The 22,177-nt window shown below is 41.9% G+C and overlaps 1 protein-coding gene across 5 annotated transcripts in view; it reads left to right on the top strand.

The window, feature by feature from the left end:
- The window catches only part of LOC139368394 (vasopressin V2 receptor-like), an 86,399-nt gene that overhangs the window by 16,210 nt on the left and 48,012 nt on the right, over window positions 1-22,177 (top strand). Inside the window, exons 1-2 of one of the 5 annotated variants that reach the window (XR_011626958.1) lie at window positions 20,430-20,889; window positions 21,640-21,677. The exons of 1 other annotated variant lie outside the window; for it this stretch is intronic. The gene's annotated coding sequence lies outside the window, so the exon portion shown is untranslated. Of the gene's footprint in view, window positions 1-20,429; window positions 20,890-21,636; window positions 21,678-22,177 lie in introns of those variants that run through there. 3 more of the 5 variants (XM_071107207.1, XR_011626957.1, XM_071107205.1) reach the window with 3 other exon arrangements.

The following is a 22,177-nucleotide window of genomic DNA, read 5'->3' on the forward strand; positions in this document are numbered from 1 at the left end:
ATTATGAACTGAGAATTAAGCCATAATCAATCATCGGGTGACATTTAGAACATTAGGCGTAACGGTTTGGAATAAATTATACACCAGAGGAGAACCCAGTAATTCAAGACATAAACACACGCAGACTGACAGAGACACTGTCAGACAGACGGATGGACAGACACGCACGGGCACAAGCGCACACACATTATCACTCGGTCTTGCAACCACACTGACGTGTAAAAACTACCACAAGAGTCCTTGTCTTGTCTCCCTCTCCCCTCCCTAACACAGCACTATTCACCCCACTCCCTTTCTCTCCTTCTCCCTCTTTCCTTGTCTCTTCCTGTTCCGCTCAGGGCTCCCACTGACAACACTCTCATTCAACCACAGCCAAATGATCCACCTCCACTCATAAACAAACATAATCGTCATCTTAATTAAGTGAATTATGTCAGCGCTCACCTGTACTCTGGATATTAGAAGTATGTGGACTGTATGTGGAACATGTACCGTACACACACACACACACAAACACAGAGGCACGCACGCACACACACACACACGGACACACACACAGGCACACACACACTGGAACACACACACACACCTTGGCACCAGATGGAACATTGGTCTGAATATTCTGTCGCCTCCTGTCACCTCTCGTAGCCTACAGACGTGAACATATTTCTGATACAAAACACACCACTCACCTATGTAGCAATACAACCTGTGCAAAGATTAATTAGCTTGTTCAAAACCTCATGATAGAACGTAAGGAATGGGTAGCTAAAGTCGACTTGACATAAACCATTAAATAAACTATTCATTCATTTCTTGGTTGTTTTTTTGGATCAGTCATTAATTAGTTCATTATTTAATTTGTTCATTCATTCATTCAGTTCGATGACGCGTAAGATAATCAACCCCAGGTTATAGCCTACGAGGAGGGCTAATCATAAAATACATTCAAATACATGTATATATTCAGTGCAAAACAAAAAACAGCAGCGCATCTAGATCCAGGTGCTGGATGTGGCAGGAAATAACACTAAGCCGGTTCAGTAGGGAAACCTTAGTGTGGTGGCATCAGCTGATCGCGTTAGCGGGAATTGCACCTACTGAATTCACATTCTACTTACAGTGCCTTCAAAAACTATTCACACCCCTTTAATTTTTCCACAATTTGTTGTGTTACAGCCTGAATCTAAAATGGATTCAATTTCGATTTGTCATCACTGGCCTACACACAATACACAATGTCAAAGTGGAATTTATGATTTTCGAAATGTTTACAAATGAATAAAATATGAAAAGCTGAAATGTAAGTATTCAACCCCTTCATTATGGCAAGCATAAATAAGTTCAGGAGTCAAAAGTTTCTTAACAAGTCACATAATAAGTTGCATGGACTTTTTTGAATGACTACAATGATACAGATAATTGTAAGAGCCCTCAGTCGAGCATTGAATTTCAAGCATAGGTTCAACCACAAAGACCAGGGAGGTTTTCCACTGCCTTGCAAAGAAGGCACCTATTGGTAGATTTGTAAAAAAAAAAAAATTAAAAGCAGACATTGAATATCCTTTGAGCATGGTGAAGTTAATAATTACACTTTGGTTGGTGTATCAATACACCCAGTCACTACAAGATACAGGCGTTCTTCCTAACTCAGTTGCCGGAGAAGAAGGAAACCGCTCAGGGGTTTCACCATGAGGCCAATGGTGACTTTAAAACAGTCAGCACTGTAGTTACGCCACAATACTAACCTAATTGGCAGAGTGAAAATAAAAGAGGCCTGAACAGAATAAAAAATATTCAAAAAAATGCATCCTGTTTGCAACAAGGGACTAAAGTAATACTGCATCAAACACGGTAAAGCATTAACTTCTTAGCCATTACTTCTTCATAACATTACTCTTGGCTGAATCATGTTATGGGTATATTTGTAATCGTTAAGGACTGGGAAGTTTTTCAGGATAAAAAATAAACAGACTGGAGCTAAGCACAGGCAAAACCTGGTTAAGTCGGCTATACACCAGATGGGAGATGTCTAAAAACATGTTTTCACTTTGGCATTATGGGGCATTGAGTGTAGATGGGTGAGATATATGTAATCCATTTTGAATTCAAAAATTGCGAATAAGTCAAGGGCTATGAATATTTTCTGAAGGCTAATATTTTATGCAGTCTACTTAACCTGACCAGTTCTGGTGTCTCTTGCTGTTAACTAGCTGTAACTAGCAGTTACTCACTATGCTTGTTTTCTTCTGAAATCCCACCACCACCACCACGACCACAACCTCCACCTGTCTGGGTTCTGTGTTTCTTCTTTTCAGGGGGTTTGGTATAACATATTGTGCTCACTGCCTGTAGTTATTTTAATATGACACTTCGCTCTGGCAGTGAGCTACCCTGAAGGAGCAGAGACTCAACGCCAAGACTATGTATTGTAATCTTTCCTAATAAATGGTTAAAGCTGCAATATGTAACTTTTTGGGCAACCTGACCAAATTCACATAGAAATGTGTGTTATAGATCTGTCATTCTCATTGAAAGCAAGTCTAAGAAGCGGTATATCTTTTCTTTGTGCGCTATTTCAATGATCCAGTTCTTAAGTTTTGTTTTTGCGTCTTTTACTTTCGGTTTTGTACACAAACTTGGAACAGCTGAAAATACAACATTTTTGGCTATGGAAAATATATTTCACAGCGGTTTAGATGGCACAAAGATTCTCTGCACAATGATTCTCTACACTATAGCCTACGTCCTTGTTTTGTCACATAAACTGAAATTAGGCAAACTATTAGCATTTTAGCAACCAGGAAACGGTGGAGCGATTTCTCCATAGTGCATCTTTAAACGTGCACGTGGTGTTTCCTTTCTGAATAACTATATTATACATATAGTCAGTTTATGTACATCATTATAAACATAATTGGGGCTTACTCTCAGAGCTTTCTAGAGGTTTATTTACAACTTGGTCTATACTTTGTCTTCACAGTCTTTACATTGGCTCTATACTCTAAAATGTCCAGGAGGAAAGTTTGGTCAGTCCATCAATATTGTTGGAGTCTTCCTGTTCGATTATTTGGACCAGGGGGTGTCAAACCCATTCCATGGAAGGCCTAGTGTTTGCAGGTTTTTGTTTTTTCCTTCCAATTAAGACCTAGACAACCAGATGTGGGGAGTTGCTGACTAATTAGTGACCTTAATTCATCAAACAAGGGAGGGGTGAAATCCCGCAGACACTCGGTGGAGAGTTTGACATGCAATATAGATCTTTGGGCTTCTAGTTGTGTGTCTAGATCCTTTTGTAATGGTGACGTGAGGTTGATACACCTTTATCGTATAGTCTCTCTTCCGTGCCATCTGGCCATCCATCTATCTCCACATCTGACTTTCATTCGCCTGCTTTCCATCCCTCTGGATTTCTCTTTCTGCCTTTTATTCAGCTGTTCTCCCCGGGGTTTGCTAATGCTGTAATGGGATTCAGACAGTTACTCTAGATCTAAACAAAGGAGTAAAAGTCATCCCCTGTTCCTCTACCTTCACATCGCCCTTCCTCTCCTCTCTTCAGGCCTCTAATTGGTTGCAGCCAATAATCAGCATAGGAACTCCCTATAAGAAATAGAAGACAGGACACACATGCACGTGCGGACACGTACACGCACACAAACACGCGCATGTGCAGGCACACACCCACAAACACTTAAGCAGCTAGTTTCATCAATACAAGTGGTGGGTAGTACAGAGACTCAAAGATTTGGCTCTGTGAAATGACTCCCATTCACCCTCCCACAGCCCTACAGCATCTGTATCTTGTGTCCCAAATGGCACTCTATTTCCTATATAGTGAACTACTTTTGACCAGGGCCCACAGAGCTTTGATCAAAATAAGTGCAGTATACAGTGGCTTGCAAAAGTATTCAACCCCACTGGCATTTTTCCTATTTTGTTGCCTTACAACCTGAAGTAAAATTTATTTGGGGGGGGGATTGTATCATTTAATTTACACAACATGCCTACCACTTTGAAGATGCAAAATATTTTTTTTTGTATTAACAAACAAGAAATAAGACAAAAAAACAGAAAACTTGAGCATGCATAACTATTCACACCCCCAAAGTCAATACTTTGTAGAGCCACCTTTTGCAGCAATTATAGCTGCAAATCTCTCAAGGTGTGTCTCTATAAGCTTGGCACATCTAGCCTCTAGGATTTTTGCCCATTCTTCAAGGCAAAACTGCTCCAGCTCCTTCAAGTTGGATGGGTTCCGCTGGTGTACAGCAATCTTTAAGTCATACCACAGATTCTCAATTGGATTGAGGTCTGGGCTTTGACTAGGCCATTCCAAGACATTTGAATGTTTCCCCTTAAACCACTTGAGTGTTGCTTTAGCAGTATGCTTAGGGTCATTGTCCTGCTGGAAAGTGAACCTCCATCCCAGTCTCAAATCTCTGGAAGACTGAAACGGGTTTCCCTCAAGAATTTCCCTGTATTTAGCACCATCCATCATTCCTTCAATTCTGACCAGTTTCCCAGTCCCTGCCGATGAAAAACATCCCCACAGCATGATGCTGCCACCACCATGCTTCACTGTGGGGATAGTGTTCTTGGGATGATGAGAGGTGTTGGGTTTGTGCCAGACATAGCGCTGTCCTTGATGGCCAACAAGCTCAATTGTAGTCTCATCTGACCAGAGTACCTTCTTCCATATGTTTGGGGAGTCTCCCACATGCCTTTTGGCGAACACCAAACGTGTTTGCTTATTTCTTTCTTTAAGCAATGGCTTTTTTATGGTCACTATTCTGTAAAGCCCAGCTCTGTGGAGTGTACGACTTAAAGTGGTCCTATGGACAGATACTCTAATCTCCGCTGTGGAGCTTTGCAGCTCCTTCATGGTTATCTTTGGTCTCTTTGTTGCCGCTCTGATTAATGTCCTCCTTGCCTGGTCCGTGAGTTTGAGTGGGTGGCCCTCTCTTGGCGGGTTTGTTGTGGTGCCATATTCTTTCCATTTTTAAATAATGGATTCAATGGTGCTCTGTGGGATGTTCAACATTTCTGATATTTTTTTATAACGCAACACTGATCTGTACTTCTCCACAACTGTGTCCCTGACCGGTTTGGAGAACTCCTTGGTCTTCATGGTACCCCTTGCTTAGGGGTGGGGTGTTGCAGACTCTGGGGCATTTCAGAACAAGTGTATATATACTGAGACCATGTGACATATCATGTGACACTTAGATTGCACATAGGTGGACTTTATTTAACTAATTATGTGACTTCTGAAGGTAATTGGTTGCACCAGATCTTATTTAGGGGCTTCATATCAAAGGGGGTGAATACATATGCATGTACAACTTTTCCGGTTTGTATAAAAACGCCAAGGGGGTTGAATACTTTTGCAAGGCAATGTATAGGGCATAGGATGCCATTTGGGGCAGATTGTTTTCCCCATCTGCATATTCAATCCACACACTGTAAATACACTCCCTCCTGAATGCAGCACACTCTATATCACACACTAAACACAGCCTTTCCCTCCCACAGCCATCACATTGTAGAAGCTGATTCACGTTGGTCTGATTTATCTTGATCATGTCATGTATAAGACATGTATTCATACGATGTAGGAGATTTAGACGGCACTAGAATCTCTCTCTCTCTCTCTCTCTCTCTCTCTCTCTCTCTCTCTCTCTCTCTCTCTCTCTCTCTCTCTCTCTCTCTCTCTCTCTCTCTCTCTCTCTCTCTCTCTCTCTCTCTCTCTCTCTCTCTCTCTCTCTCTCTCAGATATCTATAATTTTCTGCTCCACTGTGTTTCATCCATTTTTCATGCTTGAATTACTGTCTCTCTGGTTTTTCCTGTTCTTTCCCCTCCTGTTTACAATGGAATAGTTGCAGAAGGAGACAGATGGGGGGATTGCAAGTGTGGAAAAATAGTGTAAAAAAAGCAAATTGTGGAGGGAGACATTGAAGTTCCAACAATCATTTTTGGAGAAGCACATCAAAAAAACTTGTCAAATTTGTAGTTTTACGAGTCAAAATCACATTTTCACATGTGTCACGATGTTCGTAATAATGATGGTCGGACCAGGGCGTACTTTGAGTTCCACATACTTTTAATGAATAAAGTGAAACTTAAGTAAATGCAAAACAAATAAAGAATAAACAAACCGTGACGACAATGTAGTGCGATCAGGCAACTAAACATAAACAATATCCCATAACCCACAGGTGGAAAAATGCAACTTACGTATGATCCCCAATTAGAGACAACGATTACCAGCTGCCTCTAATTGGGAATCATACACAAACATAGAAAAATAAACCTAGAACCCCACATAGAAATAATAAACTAGACTACACACCCCTAGTCACGCCCTGACCTACTCTGCCATAGAAAATACTGGCTTTCTATGGTCAGGATGTGACAACATGTGAAATAGCTATTTTCACATGTTGAGCTTGAATTTCACACGTAAAATCACATTCACATGTATTACATTTAGAGTTCACATGTTAACACCACTTTCACATGTGAGGAGAATAACATGTTTTCACCTCACATGTGAATTGCTGTTTCACATGTGAAATTGGTAGTTTCACATGTGAAATTGGTAGTTTCACATGTTAATAACAACTTTTCCATGTGAAAATCAGATAACCATGTGAAAAACATTGCAAGTTCACGTTTGAAAATCAGTCACGTGTAATTTAAAATTTGCAAATGTAGTTTTTTTTTACATGTGATTGTTTTTCACATGTGATCTCGCATTTGAAAGTGAAAATCTAATTTGCAGTTTCATATTTAAGAAAACTCCAACTGTGAAAACTTCACTTTCAGATGTGGAATTTCCATATTCACATGTGGGGTTGAAATGTAAGTAAGCATTTCACTGTAAGGTCTACACCTATTGTATTCAGAGCACATGACAAATAAACTTTGATTTGTTATTCTCCTCACATGTGAAAAGATAGTGTTAACATTTATTTTTATTATAATACAGCAACAGCTTTTGAACACTCACAATGTCATGCGTTGATTGTTAAAATCCCAGCTCATAATCCTACTGATCATTGGCGAGAGCAAGGAAACAAATACTGAAGCAAATACTTACTACACAGTTATACAATGTAGCTGGCTAGATGACTACAGGAGTGTGAAATATGGATGAGCTGTTCTCAGCGGAAGGGTTCTGAAATATTTTCTGACCGTGAATATATCATAGTCATTCACCTCCGTGGAAACAATTTAGGACACACAGAGGGGACAGCCCTGATGCGTCAGATGAGAGTTAATTTGAAGGTAGTTATCCAAATGTTCCCCTGGATAACGGTGGTCACACAGTGGAGGAGTTTGATGTTCCAGTGGGAGGAGGACGCCAACAAGCACAATGAGATGGCCCGGCGCTCTGCCAACCAGCTGGCGTTTGCATTTCTCTGTGACAGGTGCCTGCCATAAATCTCTATATCCCTGGGCAGTACCGTAGGGCAGGGTTTCCCAAACTCAATCCTGGGGCCCCCCTGGTTGCACAGTAATAAAATAAACGCGCAGCCAGGCAGGGCCCCAGGACATCCACCCAGGCGGGCCCCAGGACATCGTCCCAGGCAGGGCCCCAGGACAACAATCGAGGCAGGCCCCAGGACATCCATCGAGCCGGGCCCCAGGACATCCATCGAGCCGGGCCCCAGGACATCCATCGAGCCAGGCCCCAGGACATCCATCGAGCCAGGCCCCAGGACATCCATCGAGCCAGGCCCCAGGACATCCATCGAGCCGGGCCCCAGGACATCCATCGAGGTGGGCCCCAGGACATCCATCGAGGTGGGCCCCAGAACATCCATCGAGGTGGGCCCCAGAACATCCATCGAGGTGGGCCCCAGAACATCCATCGAGGTGGGCCCCAGAACATGCATTGAGGCGCGGCCCCAGGACATCCATCGAGCACAATATGTCCAAATTCCACATATGTCTTTGCTATTTACGAGACGTGACAGATAAACGCTTCCTCAGATATTCCATACTGCTGCCAGCTCCTACCTTCAGGTCCAGGTACTGTCCCTTTCTCCAATCATCTCACTCCCTACCTCTATGTGTGTGTGTGTGTTAGTGGTGCGCGTGTCAGGTGTCCGTTCACCCGCACCCGCCCGCAATTGCTAATAATCCATCCGCAACCGCCAGACTATATGTGATACAGTGAAAATCTGAAGCCCGCACCTGACCCTAACCCACTAATTTTTACTAATTTAGATATGTTTCTGCTTATAATCTCCAACATTTTGGTAGGCTATTTCAAGAGCTTGGGATGATAAGGTTCTATCTGCATTTTTGTCCAAATGAAGTTACTGACATCAACCTTGTTCTGTTCAATGGTCTGTACCTATATGGTATTCTAAATACCCCCATTTTGATCAATTCAAAATAATAAAAGAAAATAGCTGACGCCATTCTAACCATTTCCAAATGACATCAGTTTGATCGGTTGTAAGGAAATAAAAAGCTGTGGGAATGACATGTTTCTGATCATATTTCAGTTCAGCTTGGATGTACATTTTATGTGGTTCATATACTATCAGCTTTTTATGATGCTGATAAAGATAGCACCTCTACAGATGTTGAAAGAAAGAAATCCTATTTCTCCACTCCTGTTGTCTAGTCAGAACTTACATTTAGTGTACAATTTTACTGCAAGAAATGCTTAATTCTGCAGAAGTTAATATTAAGGCTGTGAGAGGTTATAGAGCTTCAGTCAGTGTCCAGATTTCAAATGAACCCATCTGTTCAGTAAGCTACAGTTCCCTTGACGTGCCATAGGCCTATTTGAAGTCCCCGTCCTGTGACTGTCGAATTTGTACAGCGATTTGTATAGCGCCTCTCAATCAATCAATCAATCAAATGTATTTATAAAGCCCTTCTTACATCAGCTGATGTCACAAAGTGCTGTACAGAAACCCAGCCTATGAGGGGTGGCCAGTCCCCTTATGCCGAGTAGAGATCATAGCGGAACATGGTCAAGATGTTCAAATGTTCATAGCTGACCAGCAGGGTCAAATAATAATAATCACAGTGGTTGTACAGGGCTTGGCGTAACACCTCAGGAGTAAATGTCAGTTAGCTTTTCATAGCCGATCATTCAGAGTATCTCTACCGCTCCTGCTGTCTCTAGAGAGTTGAAAACAGCAGGTTTGGGACAAGGTAGCACATCCAGTGAACAGGCCAGGGTTCCATAGCCACAGGCGGAGCAGCAGCACAAAGAAAGAAAGAAAGAATGAAAGAAAGAAAGAAAGAAAGAAAGAAAGAAAGAAAGAAAGAAAGAGAAAGACAGAAAGACAGAAAGACAGACAGACAGACAGACAGACAGACAAAGAAAGAAAGAAAGGAGAGAATTTGAGAGTGCATGCTTAAATTCACACAGGACACTGGATAAGACAGGAGAAATACCCCCGGACAGGGTCAAACAGGCAGGATATAACCCCACCCACTTTGCCAAAGCACAGCCCTCACACCACTAGAGGGATATCTTCAACCACCAACTTACTATCCTGAGTTTAGCCCACGAAGATCTCCCCCAAGGCACAAACCCAGGGGGGGCGCCAACCCGGACAGAAAGATCACGTCAGTGACTCAACCCACTCAAGTGACGCACCGCTCCTAGGGACGGCATGGAAGAGCACCAGTAAGCCAGTGCCCCTGTAATAGGGTTTGAGGCAGAGAATCCCAGAGGAGAGAGGGGAACAAGCAAGGGTGGTTCGTTGCTCCAGTGCCTTTCCGTTCACCTTCACACTCCTGGGCTACACTCAATCATAGGGCCTACTGAAAAGATGAGTCTTCAATAAAAGACTTAAAGGTCGAGGCCAAGTCTGCGTCTCTCACATGGATAGGCAGACCATTCCATAAAAATGGAGCTCTATAGCAGAAAGCCCTGCCTCCAGTGTCTTGTGACTGTAGCGAACGTGTAGGTATGTAGGACCAAATCGGAAAGGTAGGAGCAAGCTCATGTAATGCTCTGGAGGTAAGCAGGAAAACCTAAAAGTAAAGCTGCGAAATGGAGAACGGAAAATAATGAAAATAATAATCATCATACATAACACTGCTATCATCCTCTTTTACCACCTCACCAAATCTTTCCCAAACATTACGTTTCTGCCCCCCCCCTTTCATTATTTTCCATTCTCCATTTCACAGATTTTCTTTTATTGAATTCAACTCTGACTTCGTGCTTTTCCCCCCAGTGGATCGACATTAACTTTTTCTGCCCGTTCCCAAAAGCATTTGGCGTTTGAAGTGCAAGCTATTTGGCGCGCGTACAGTTAGGCCCTAAACCTTATAGGCTTGCGCACTAATGCCAGGTAGCCTAAAAAGAATAAAAGAAAAACCTCAATGTAGCCAATAGATATACATTTCACAAGAATTTTACATTTATGGACATTTTTATGTATTATTTCCTCTTCATTCAACCACCCACCCACGCACCCTTCATCCACATAGTATTTCATGACCCCAAACACGCCCGCCTCGATATGACTGCGGATTTTATGTGTCAATCCACACATCACTAGTGTTTGTTCGTGTGCTACCTGGCATCCCTCCCCTCCTCAAGGCCTGTGGCCCACTTCTTTCCCCATCTGCTTGGATGAACTTTTCACACCTCGGCCCGTGTGGAGAATATAAAGTGTCTCGTAAAACAGTAATCATCTCTATGGACCGACGCTCCGTTCACCAGGCCATATTGGTTGGAGAACTCAAACGGAACTCGACTCTGTGTGTGTGTGTGTGTGTGTTGGTGGACTCAAGGCCAAGGGTTCTTAACTTCTTGGAACATCAGGCAGAAAAGCAGACTGACAGACTGGCTTTGGGTCTGGCTCCATGTATTCCACATCCCCCAGGGCGGGGAACGAATGAACTAAGGAACGTCCATCAGTCCAGGATTGACCACACGATTGATTCGTTGACCATTATGCAACGGAGTGGACTGCAGAGCTTTCAACACCGCCATTAGAACGAGGAGGAGGTCTGTGAGAGTAGCTGCTGAAAGGTTTTGCATAAGAGACAAATGATATGTCCCAAATGGCACCCTATTCCCTACCTCGTCCACCAACACACACTTGGGGAATTAGGGTGCCATTTGGGATGCAGCCTAACCATCTCAGAGGAAAACCGCTGTCATTTCATTTCTGGCCTGATACTCTGCTCCGATGCTGAGCTGGAAATGAGCCTCAACATGTGGGAGAATGTCCAGCCAATAACCACAGAGTTCTGATTGAAAACATTGAGATGTTTGCACTTGGGTTTCACCATAGAAATAGAATGAGAAAAACTATGGGGACACTCAAAATGGCCACCAGTCCACCCATCATGGCATCATTGACCTGAATGGGGATGTCCATTCTACTAATTCTCAGTGGTGGAAAAAGTACTCAATTGTCATACCCGAGTAAAAGTAAAGATACCTTGATAGAAAATGACTCAAGTAAAAGTGAAAGTCACCCAGTAAAATACTACTTGAGAAAAAAGTCTAAAAGTATTTGATTTTAAATATATGTAAGTATCAAAAATCAATGTAATTGATTAAATATACATAAGCATAAATCATTTCAAATTCCTTATATTAAGCAAACCAGATGGCACAATTGTATTATTTTTTGTTCCATTTATGGATAGCCAAGGGCACACTTCAACACGCAGACATCATTTACAAACAAAGCATTTGCATTTAGTGAGTCCGCTAGATCAGAGGCAGTATGGATGACCAGGGATGTTCTCTTGATAAGTGTGTAAATTGGACCATTTTACTGTCCTGCTAAGAATTCAGAATGTAACAAGTACTTTTGGGTGTCAGGGAAATGTATGGAGTACATTATTTTCTTTAGGAATGTAGTGGAGTAAAAGTAGTAAAATATAAATAGTAAAGTACAGTACAGATACCGAAAACAACCATTTAAGTATTTTTACTTAAGTACTTTACACCACTGGTTAATTATAATTCTATGGGTTCCATGTTAGTTGGTTCCTACTCAAGTACAAAGTTGTGGTGGATCTAAAACTGGCACAAGAGCTGCTATATGCTTGGAAAATGGAGCATCAGAGACACCTTTCAGTTTTGATGCTTAGCTAGCCAGCTATATAGGTTGTTGACAGTTACAGTGCCTTGCGAAAGTATTCGGCCCCCTTGAACTTTGCGACCTTTTGCCACATTTCAGGCTTCAAACATAAAGATATAAAACTGTATTTTTTTGTGAAGAATCAACAACAAGTGGGACACAATCATGAAGTGGAACGACATTTATTGGATATTTCAAACTTTTTTAACAAATCAAAAACTGAAAAATTGGGCGTGCAAAATTATTCAGCCCCTTTACTTTCAGTGCAGCAAACTCTCTCCAGAAGTTCAGTGAGGATCTCTGAATGATCCAATGTTGACCTAAATGACTAATGATGATAAATACAATCCACCTGTGTGTAATCAAGTCTCCGTATAAATGCACCTGCACTGTGATAGTCTCAGAGGTCCGTTAAAAGCGCAGAGAGCATCATGAAGAACAAGGAACACACCAGGCAGGTCCGAGATACTGTTGTGAAGAAGTTTAAAGCCGGATTTGGATACAAAAAGATTTACCAAGCTTTAAACATCCCAATGAGCACTGTGCAAGCGATAATATTGAAATGGAATGAGTATCAGACCACTGCAAATCTACCAAGACCTGGCCGTCCCTCTAAACTTTCAGCTCGAAATATCCAATAAATGTCGTTCCACTTCATGATTGTGTCCCACTTGTTGTTGATTCTTCACAAAAAAATACAGTTTTATATCTTTATGTTTGAAGCCTGAAATGTGGCAAAAGATTGCAAAGTTCAAGGGGGCCGAATACTTTTGCAAGGCACTGTAGTTAGCAAACACTTATTCACTCTTTTGTTATAGTGCAGCCCTGGCAATTAATTCACTTGAACTCAACTAGTAAACACACAATGTCAGGACGCGGTTGTAAGCCGTGGTCCACCCTCCTTATCTTCCACAGTGATCAGCCAACCTAAGCCTTACAATTATGGTACTGGACCCGGCTGAGAATATGGGGGGGAAGACAAGGCCCCCAGTGTAGAATATGTTGGGGATAACCTTTTGTTTGAGTCTCATTGGATTAATGCCAGTGACATCTATTGTTTCATAGCCTTAGCTAATAGGAAAGAACGTGAACTAGTTTTTAAAGCAGAGACGTCTTTGCACCGCTTCCTGGAATCTATGCAACCAAGTCACAGGATGAGAAGTGGAAGCACTGGCAGGTGGAATCCTCAATGAACATCGGTGAGAAGAACCTTCATCAAAAGATATCGCACCATTCTACCAGCCAGCTGTGAAGCCCGTCGATAAGTATGGGATCTGGTACGGAGTGAGAAAGTACAGGGTGGAGGTGAAGATGGGAAGGACAGGAGAGCTGTTAAAGGTGCCGAATGCAATCGCTTTGGGCACAGTGGTAGGGTTTTCTACACCAGACAGGTAGCTGCTTCATCTGTAACCTTGCTGACCATCAAGTCAAAGAATGTACAACCATCAAATGCTGTCTCTGTGGATCCCTTGGCCACAAAGCCAGATAATATAAAAACACCAGCAAAAATGCACCCTATGTGATAAAAATGGCCACTCCTTCTAAGACAGGCAGCTTTCAGTGAAGAATCAGCAGAACAGGAATGCAAACAGCAGAAGGCCGAAGACAAGAAATCTGAGAGAGACCATTCAGTCATCGAGCGAGGAGAGTGAGAGCGCAAAAGACGAAGACAATTTTCGACTCTTTTCTTCCTGAGAGCGAGGTTAATATATGTGAAAGGTCCTCGTGGACCCAGAAGGAGCCGGAGACACGAGGACAATGAGAGATCACCCCCTGCCGTCTACCCCTTCTGAGATGGCCAGCACGACTGCTCAACCCGGTCAAGTGTCGTCACTCCTCACCATCTACAGGTAATGCAAAAAGAAAAGATGTGAAACGTAGCCCTACATAGGATGTCACCCGATATTTTCTTTAGGAGGCCACACCAGTTTAACATCCTGAAGCATCATCTGTGGCTTTTAATTGAAATACATTTTTAAAAGAACACTAAACCATTTTTAAACGTAGACTCTTGAGTAAAAGGAACGTCTGTGGTGGAACTTTTATCCATAGGGTATACGGTCATTATAGAATGTTATCTTAATACTGTAATAGAAGCTAACGCCCGGGAGTCAAGTTCGAACTAAACTAAAATGGGAGAAGAAGCATTGAAATGAAATGTGGAAAATCAATTCTCAGTCATTTGTGATGTAATGTATTGTATTGATGTTCATCAACTCTTTTGATCCCAAAAACTAGGGAAATATTTTTAAAAAACAAGCCTATTGAATATGAAATAAAGATATTTTTTTACACAAAAAAAAGTTACAAAATGAGATGGTGCAAAGCAACTGTCTGTATCTCATGAAAGAGAAAATAATCTTAGAGCTACGTTTGTAAAGCTGATAAAAAAAAAAAATAACATGTCTCCGAAAATTATGCGATTGTCTCCCGATGTTTTTATTGTTAAGCGCATACACGGAGGGGGTCAGTGTGTTGCTAACAGCTTAGCTTCCTCCACTGTTCGACTGCCCCATACTGGGCTAAAACCAGTGATCCTCTGCTTCGTAACAAACGTGACCGCCCTCCTTGACAACGTTCCAACAGGGTTGAGCCGCCAAAAAGGTAACAACTGAATGGCTCCATCCGCAACATTTCGAGCTAGCTGTGGAGTGAGTTTATAGTTCATTCCTAACTTCGTTCGACATGCCCATTCACTTCCCATGCGCATAAGCCTACACAGATCTGCCTGTGGACTGTTGCACAGTGAGTGATGGAGGCGGTGGTTCAATGTGTGTGACTCTGTGTAGTCAAGCATGGTTAAATGTTAAATGAAACGTGTCTCACTCGTTTTCTGTCAAAGTGTTATTACTATTATGGACAATATATTCGTTTCTAGGGAACATTGGAATGGTGGCCGTGTTCCAATGCAGTGCTTGACTGTCTAGTCAAGTGTGGTTGAATGAAACGTGTCTCACTGGTCAAAGTGTTATTATCGTGTCTCAATGGTTTTCTGTCAAAGTGTTATTGTTTTCTTAGACACCAGACTACTCACACCCTCCATGTCTGAGTGACCAGGTTTAATCAAACGTTTCCCTCCTGCTTAAACTATCATCACAAGATGCCTCTTTTCCCTCTCAGGGATTTACGCCAGTGCTTGACCTAGACTCATAGCTTTGTTTTTTATGGGCTGCCTGAGGTCATTTCATTAAATTCTTTGGCCGGAAGCATTCGTTCGGCCTCCCATACGCTGCTCACGCGCTGCTGTTTCATTTGAATGGATCAGAAGTGGATCAGCGATTGATGCTGCACTGCAGCAATGTGACACATTGTCAACGTCCCAAATGGCACCCTATTTCCTATTCAGTGCACTACTTTTGACCAGGGCCCATAAGGCTCCGGTCAAAAGACAGGATAATCATATTGCATTAACGTATGAGAACCATCGGTAGAACAATGGAATAGTTTGAAGGTGACGGTGGCATGTGAGGATAACCTGGCACTGTTCTAGTTCCATAGCTCTCTGGCTTCAGAGACCCTCTGGGACACTGAGTCTCTACAGATGCGGTGAAGAGGTCAACGGAGCTTGACCCAAACAATGGTAATTCCATGGAAACTTGTGTGGGAAAGATCTCTTAGGGGAAAGATCCTGAATCTCCTCATTGCCCACCAGAAAAATGTGCCTACATTTAGGCTAGTGTTTATATGTGTATTTCATACTATGTTGAGGTAAAAATCGCTTGCATAGATGTCAACCCCAATACATGTTCATGTCATCGTCACCCAATCAACTGCATTGCAGTTTAAAAAGACTGACTAGTACCAGTGATTGTTGTATGCTAGCTATGCTGACCAGTTATAGGAGCGGGAGTTAGCAGTCACTTCATCTTAACCTGAAAAATAACAACTTCTAAATGTTGTGCAGTGAAAACCACATTTTCCAAAATCGGACTTTAGTAACCACATTAAGGGCCTGTTACAACACATCAATCATAACAGATTTGACGATGACCACTTTGTTAGAACAGAGTTGTTGAATGTGCGCAAATACGATTCCGACGTCCTTCTTCTATCCCCCAGTCTGCGTTCCATGGACCTCTTTACCACACCTTTTGGCTCAGGGCCAGCTGAGCCATGCTGCTCTGGTATGGTCAGGCAGAGAAAGACAACCCTCCTGGTAAAACCCTATTTTGTTTGTTTGCTGGTGGCGGTGACATGAAAACAGAGACAGTGTGCACACACAAACACACGCAACAAAGTATGTTTCTAAAACACACCAACACACACTCACTCACTTTCTCTCTCTCTTGTATAGTAAAGTCAAATGTATTTAAAATGCATTTAACAAGGGTCACAAAACTTTACATAATTCAAAACAGGCCCCGATGGTGACCTACCTACCTACATGTGTGTTCAGCCAGGTGAGTTGTGAACATGCTGTTGTTGACAAAGCTGACTCAGCCAATAGTTAGTCAGACTGTGGTATTCATGACCAACAGGCCACTCCAGGAAACCCCATAAAGAGATCACAGGTTTTACCCGTTTAGTAACAATGTTGTTAACAAAGGAGGAATTAAGGGATGAGCTGGCGTGAAAACAACAGTAAATGCCAATGACTCAGTAATCACATAACAACAACGTAACAACACCTTACTCAGTAAAGTATATTTATTCCTATGGTTGGATGTTTCTCCTGTCTATCTCAATTCAATTCAATTCAAGGGCTTTATTGGCATGGGAAACATGTGTTAACATTGCCAAAGCAAGTGAGGTAGATAATATATAAAGTGAATATATAAAGTGAAATAAACAATAAAAATTAACAGTAAACATTACACATACAGAAGTTTCAAAACAATAAAGACATTACAAATGTAATATTATATATACAGTGTTTTAACAATGTACAAATGGTTAAAGAACACAAGGGAAAATAAATAAGCATAAATATGGGTTGTATTTACAATGGTGTGTGTTCTTCACTGGTTGCCCTTTTCTCGTGGCAACAGGTCACAAATCTTGCTGCTGTGATGGCACACTGTAGAATTTCACCCAGTAGATATGGGAGTTTTTCAAAATTGGATTTGTTTTCGAATTCTTTGTGGATCTGTGTAATCTGAGGGAAATATGTTTCTCTAATATGGTCATACATTGGACAGGAGGTTAGGAAGTGCAGCTCAGTTTCCACCTCATTTTGTGGGCAGTGTGCACATAGCCTGTCTTCTCTTGAGAGCCATGTCTGCCTACGGCGGCCTTTCTCAATAGCAAGGCTATGCTCACTGAGTCTGTACATAGTCAAAGCTTTCCTTAATTTTGGGTCAGTCACAGTGGTCAGGTATTCTGCCGCTGTGTACTCTCTGTGTAGGGCCAAATAGCATTCTAGTTTGCTCTGTTTTTTTGTTAATTCTTTCCAATGTGTCAAGTAATTATCTTTTTGTTTTCTCATGATTTGGTTGGGTCTAATTGTGCTGCTGTCCTGGGGCTCTGTAGGGTGTGTTTTTGTTTGTGAACAGAGCCCCAGGACCAGCTTGCTTAGGGGACTCTTCTCCAGGTTCATCTCTCTGTAGGTGATGGCTTTGTTGTGGAAGGTTTGGGAATCGCTTCCTTTTAGGTGGTTATAGAATTTAACGGCTCTTTTCTGGATTTTGATAATTAGTGGGTATCGGCCTAATTCTGCTCTGCATGCATTATTTGGTGTTCTACGTTGTACACGAAGGATATTTTTTGCAGAATTCTGCGTGCAGAGTCAATTTGGTGTTTGTCCCATTTTGTGAAGTCTTGGTTGGTGAGCGGACCCCAGACCTCACAACCATAAAGGGCAATGGGCTCTATGACTGATTCAAGTATTTTTAGCCAAATCCTAATTGGCATGTTGAAATTTATGTTCCTTTTGATGGCATAGAATGCCCTTCTTGCCTTGTCTCTCAGATCGTTCACAGCTTTGTGGAAGTTACCTGTGGCGCTGATGTTTAGGCCAAGGTATGTATAGTTTTTTGTGTTTTTTAGGGCAACAGTGTCTAGATGGAATTTGTATTTGTGGTCCTGGTGGCTGGACCTTTTTTGGAAAACCATTATTTTGGTCTTACTGAGATTTACTGTCAGGGCCCAGGTCTGACAGAATCTGTGGATAAGATCTAGGTGCTGCTGTAGGCCCTCCTTGGTTGGTGACAGAAGCACCAGATCATCAGCAAACAGCAGACATTTGACTTTGGATTCTAGTAGGGTGAGGCCGGGTGCTGCAGACTTTTCTAGTGCCCGCGCCAATTCGTTGATATATATGTTGAAGAGGGTGGGGCTTAAGCTGCATCCCTGTCTAACCCCACGACCCTGTGTGAAGAAATGTGTGTTTTTTGCCAATTTTAACCGCACACCTGTTGTTTGTGTACATGGATTTTATAATGTCGTATGTTTTACCCCCTAACACCACTTTCCATCAGTTTGTATAGAAGACCCTCATGCCAAATTGAGTCAAAGGCTTTTTTGAAATCAACAAAGCATGAGAAGACTTTGCCTTTGTTTTGGTTTGTTTTGTTGTCAATTAGGGTGTGCAGGGTGAATACATGGTCTGTTGTACGGTAATTTGGTAAAAAGCCAATTTGACTATTGCTCTGTACATTGTTTTCATTGAGGAAATGTACGAGTCTGCTGTTAATGATAATGCAGAGGATTTTCCCAAGGTTACTGTTGACGCATATTCCACGGTAGTTATTGGGGTCAAATTTGTCTCCACTTTTGTGGATTGGGGTGATCAGTCCTTGGTTCCAAATATTGGGGAAGATGCCAGAGCTAAGGATGATGTTAAAGAGTTTTAGTATAGCCAATTGGAATTTGTTGTCTGTATATTTGATCATTTCATTGAGGATACCATCAACACCACAGGCCTTTTTGGGTTGGAGGGTTTTTATTTTGTCCTGTAACTCATTCAATGTAATTGGAGAATCCAGTGGGTTCTGGTAGTCTTTAATAGTTGATTCTAAGATCTGTATTTGATCATGTATATGTTTTTGCTCTTTATTCTTTGTTATAGAGCCAAAAGGATTGGAGAAGTGGTTTACCCATACATCTCCATTTTGGATAGATAATTCTTTGTGTTGTTGTTTGTTTAGTGTTTTCCAATTTTCCCAGAAGTGGTTAGAGTCTATGGATTCTTCAATTACATTGAGCTGATTTCTGACATGCTGTTCCTTCTTTTTCCGTAGTGTATTTCTGTATTGTTTTAGTGATTCACCATAGTGAAGGCGTAGACTCAGGTTTTCCGGGTCTCTATGTTTTTGGTTGGACAGGTTTCTCAATTTCTTTCTTAGATTTTTGCATTCTTCATCAAACCATTTGTCATTATTGTTAATTTTCTTCGGTTTTCTATTTGAGATTTTTAGATTTGATAGGGAAGCTGAGAGGTCAAATATACTGTTAAGATTTTCTACTGCCAAGTTTATACCTTCACTATTACAGTGGAATGTTTTACCCAGGAAATTGTCTAAAAGGGATTGAATTTGTTGTTGCCTAATTGTTTTTTGGTAGGTTTCCAAACTGCATTCCTTCCATCTATAGCATTTCTTAATGTTACTCAGTTCCTTTGGCTTTGATGCCTCATGATTGAGTATTGCTCTGTTTAAGTAGACTGTGATTTTGCTGTGGTCTGATAGGGGTGTCAGTGGGCTGACGGTGAACGCTCTGAGAGACTCTGGGTTGAGGTCAGTGATACAGTACTACTGCCAAGAGATGAGCTATAGGTGTACCTACCATAGGAGTCCCCTCGAAGCCTACCGTTGACTATGTACATACCCAGCGTGCGACAGAGCTGCAGGAGTTGTGACACGTTTTTGTTGGTTATGTTGTCATAGTTGTGCCTAGGGGGGCATATGTGGGAGGGAATGCTGTCACCTCCAGGCAGGTGTTTGTCCCCCTGTGTGCTGAGGGTGACAAGTTCTTGTCCGGTTCTGGCATTTAGGTCGCCACAGACTAGTACATGTCCCTGGGCCTGGAAATGATTGATTTCCTCCTCCATGATGGAGAAGCTGTCTTCATTAGAATATGGGGATTCTAGTGGGGGGATATAGGTAGCACACAGGAGGACATTTTTCTCTGTTAGGATAATTTCCTTTTGAATTTCTCTCTCTCTCTCTCTTCTCCATCCCATAACAACAACACTATAGGCTACATAGAGTAGTCAATCTAGCCTATTACAATGCGGTATCTCTCTCTCTCTAGCTCTCTCTGAGAGTTCATAGGTATGTATAATAACATTGGCTACCCTTCCTTCTGGCTGTTAATTCCTCCTCCCGTTCTAGAGGACAGGCTAGTTTGAGCCAAGAGGAAGGGGAAGGGGGAGGAGAGGGAGGGAGGGAGGGAGGGCGAGGGGGAAGGAGGGATGGTAAGAGCAGACGGAGCTCAAATTCAGTCCTGTCAGTGAGTAGAGGCACTCAGAAATAGCAGAGAAGAGAGGGAGCACGGAAACGCATGGTGAACTAATGGATTACTCTCACAGACTCTTGTGAACTACACAGCACCGACATACCATCAACCACACAACCTGGCAAATACAGTACACACATACAATATTCACACTGATTTCACTTCAGCCACATACACTCAACAAGCTTTCTACAAATTTTGATCACACAGACTTTGAGACAGACAGTTCTAACACAGGTCTCTTAATCTACATTAGAGTAAATAGACAAACGGATTATCTGATTCTGACACAAACACAGGCACAATGGAAATGCATGGGCTTCAGTGTTGAACTGAAGGACCAAAGATGTGAATTTCGGTGAGGATTCTGACACCTTTGTGAAACATCACTGAAGAGCACCACAAGCAAAAGTAAGTACTGTACTTTACCTTTTAACTCACTTGAGCGTTTGTAGCTAGCTACCTTTTTACTTTTCCTTGTAACGTTATGACCAAATAAAACAACACATTTCACAGCGCCTATCCGGTGTAAACATATGTATTTTTTTTAATCCTCATATGTTACAGTAGCTGTGCGTTTGTCTGAACATGGCAGTTTACAACAATACATATTCAGTGAGCGTGTGTGTGTGTGTGTGTGAAGCATGATGACAGGCAAAATGAGATAAGATTATACTAAAAGCTTTGTGATAAACAACCTAGCCTATAGACATTCAGATGCAGAAAGTCAACAAAATTCTGCTTTATGTACCTAGTCTATATGTCAACACTCTTGCCACACTTATCTCAGTTTGTTCATTCCTTGTATAACTGACCAATCCAAGGTCAGTAACTGTGTATGTAGGGATTCTTACGGGAGCTCCTGGTCCTGGGAATTGCCACTGCGTTTAGACCAGCCAGTCATCAGTCTAATACATTTTTATGGAAAATAATGAGTCTCTCTCCTTTCCTGAGAAGACCAGAAAGGCCAGCACGCTATATGCTTCGTATTTCACCTTTAATGACAATATTTGACTCATGAAGAACATTTTAAACGTTTGCATTTAAGGTGATATAAAGAGCATATAGTGTGTGGACCTTTCTGTACTTTTCATTACGTTTTTGTAGGCTGTGGTTATGACTACAACCATTTCTCTCTCCTTCCTTCAACTGCTGTAGCAGGACACGCATGAAGAGGTTGACCATGCACTGACAAAAAGGTGAGAGCCGAGACTGAGGCAGGGAGAAGGGAGAGAAGATTTATACTCACCTTGGTTTGTTCTTCTCTTCTGGTGTGTATGTGCCTAGCCTACATTCTGTCACACTGACCAAAACTCTCTTGATGCTAATTAATAGATGTATGAACCCGGATAATTATTCAAAGATACACTCATAAATTGTACACAGACAAAATCAAAAACTGAGGCTGAATCCATTTAGTCGACTGGTCGATTGTTTGGTCAATAGGCTGTTTGTCGACCGAGATTTCTTTAGTCGAGCAGTTGCAAATTATTTAAAAAAAGTAACATGTCTGATTTGTGCCTGTCTCTGTGGACTAATCCATTACGGAGGCCATGTGGAAGGCACAGTCCATCACCCTAAGACATGTGCTACTGAAATTGCAATTGGTTATATCATGTAAGAATAATGGTGCAACACTAATAAATATAATATTATTTTATAACAAATGCGCTACCTCCAGCGCTGTCTATGGTTCTTA

Source organism: Oncorhynchus clarkii, chromosome 16 (genome assembly GCF_045791955.1).
Source record: "Oncorhynchus clarkii lewisi isolate Uvic-CL-2024 chromosome 16, UVic_Ocla_1.0, whole genome shotgun sequence".
Taxonomy (NCBI): domain Eukaryota; kingdom Metazoa; phylum Chordata; class Actinopteri; order Salmoniformes; family Salmonidae; genus Oncorhynchus; species Oncorhynchus clarkii.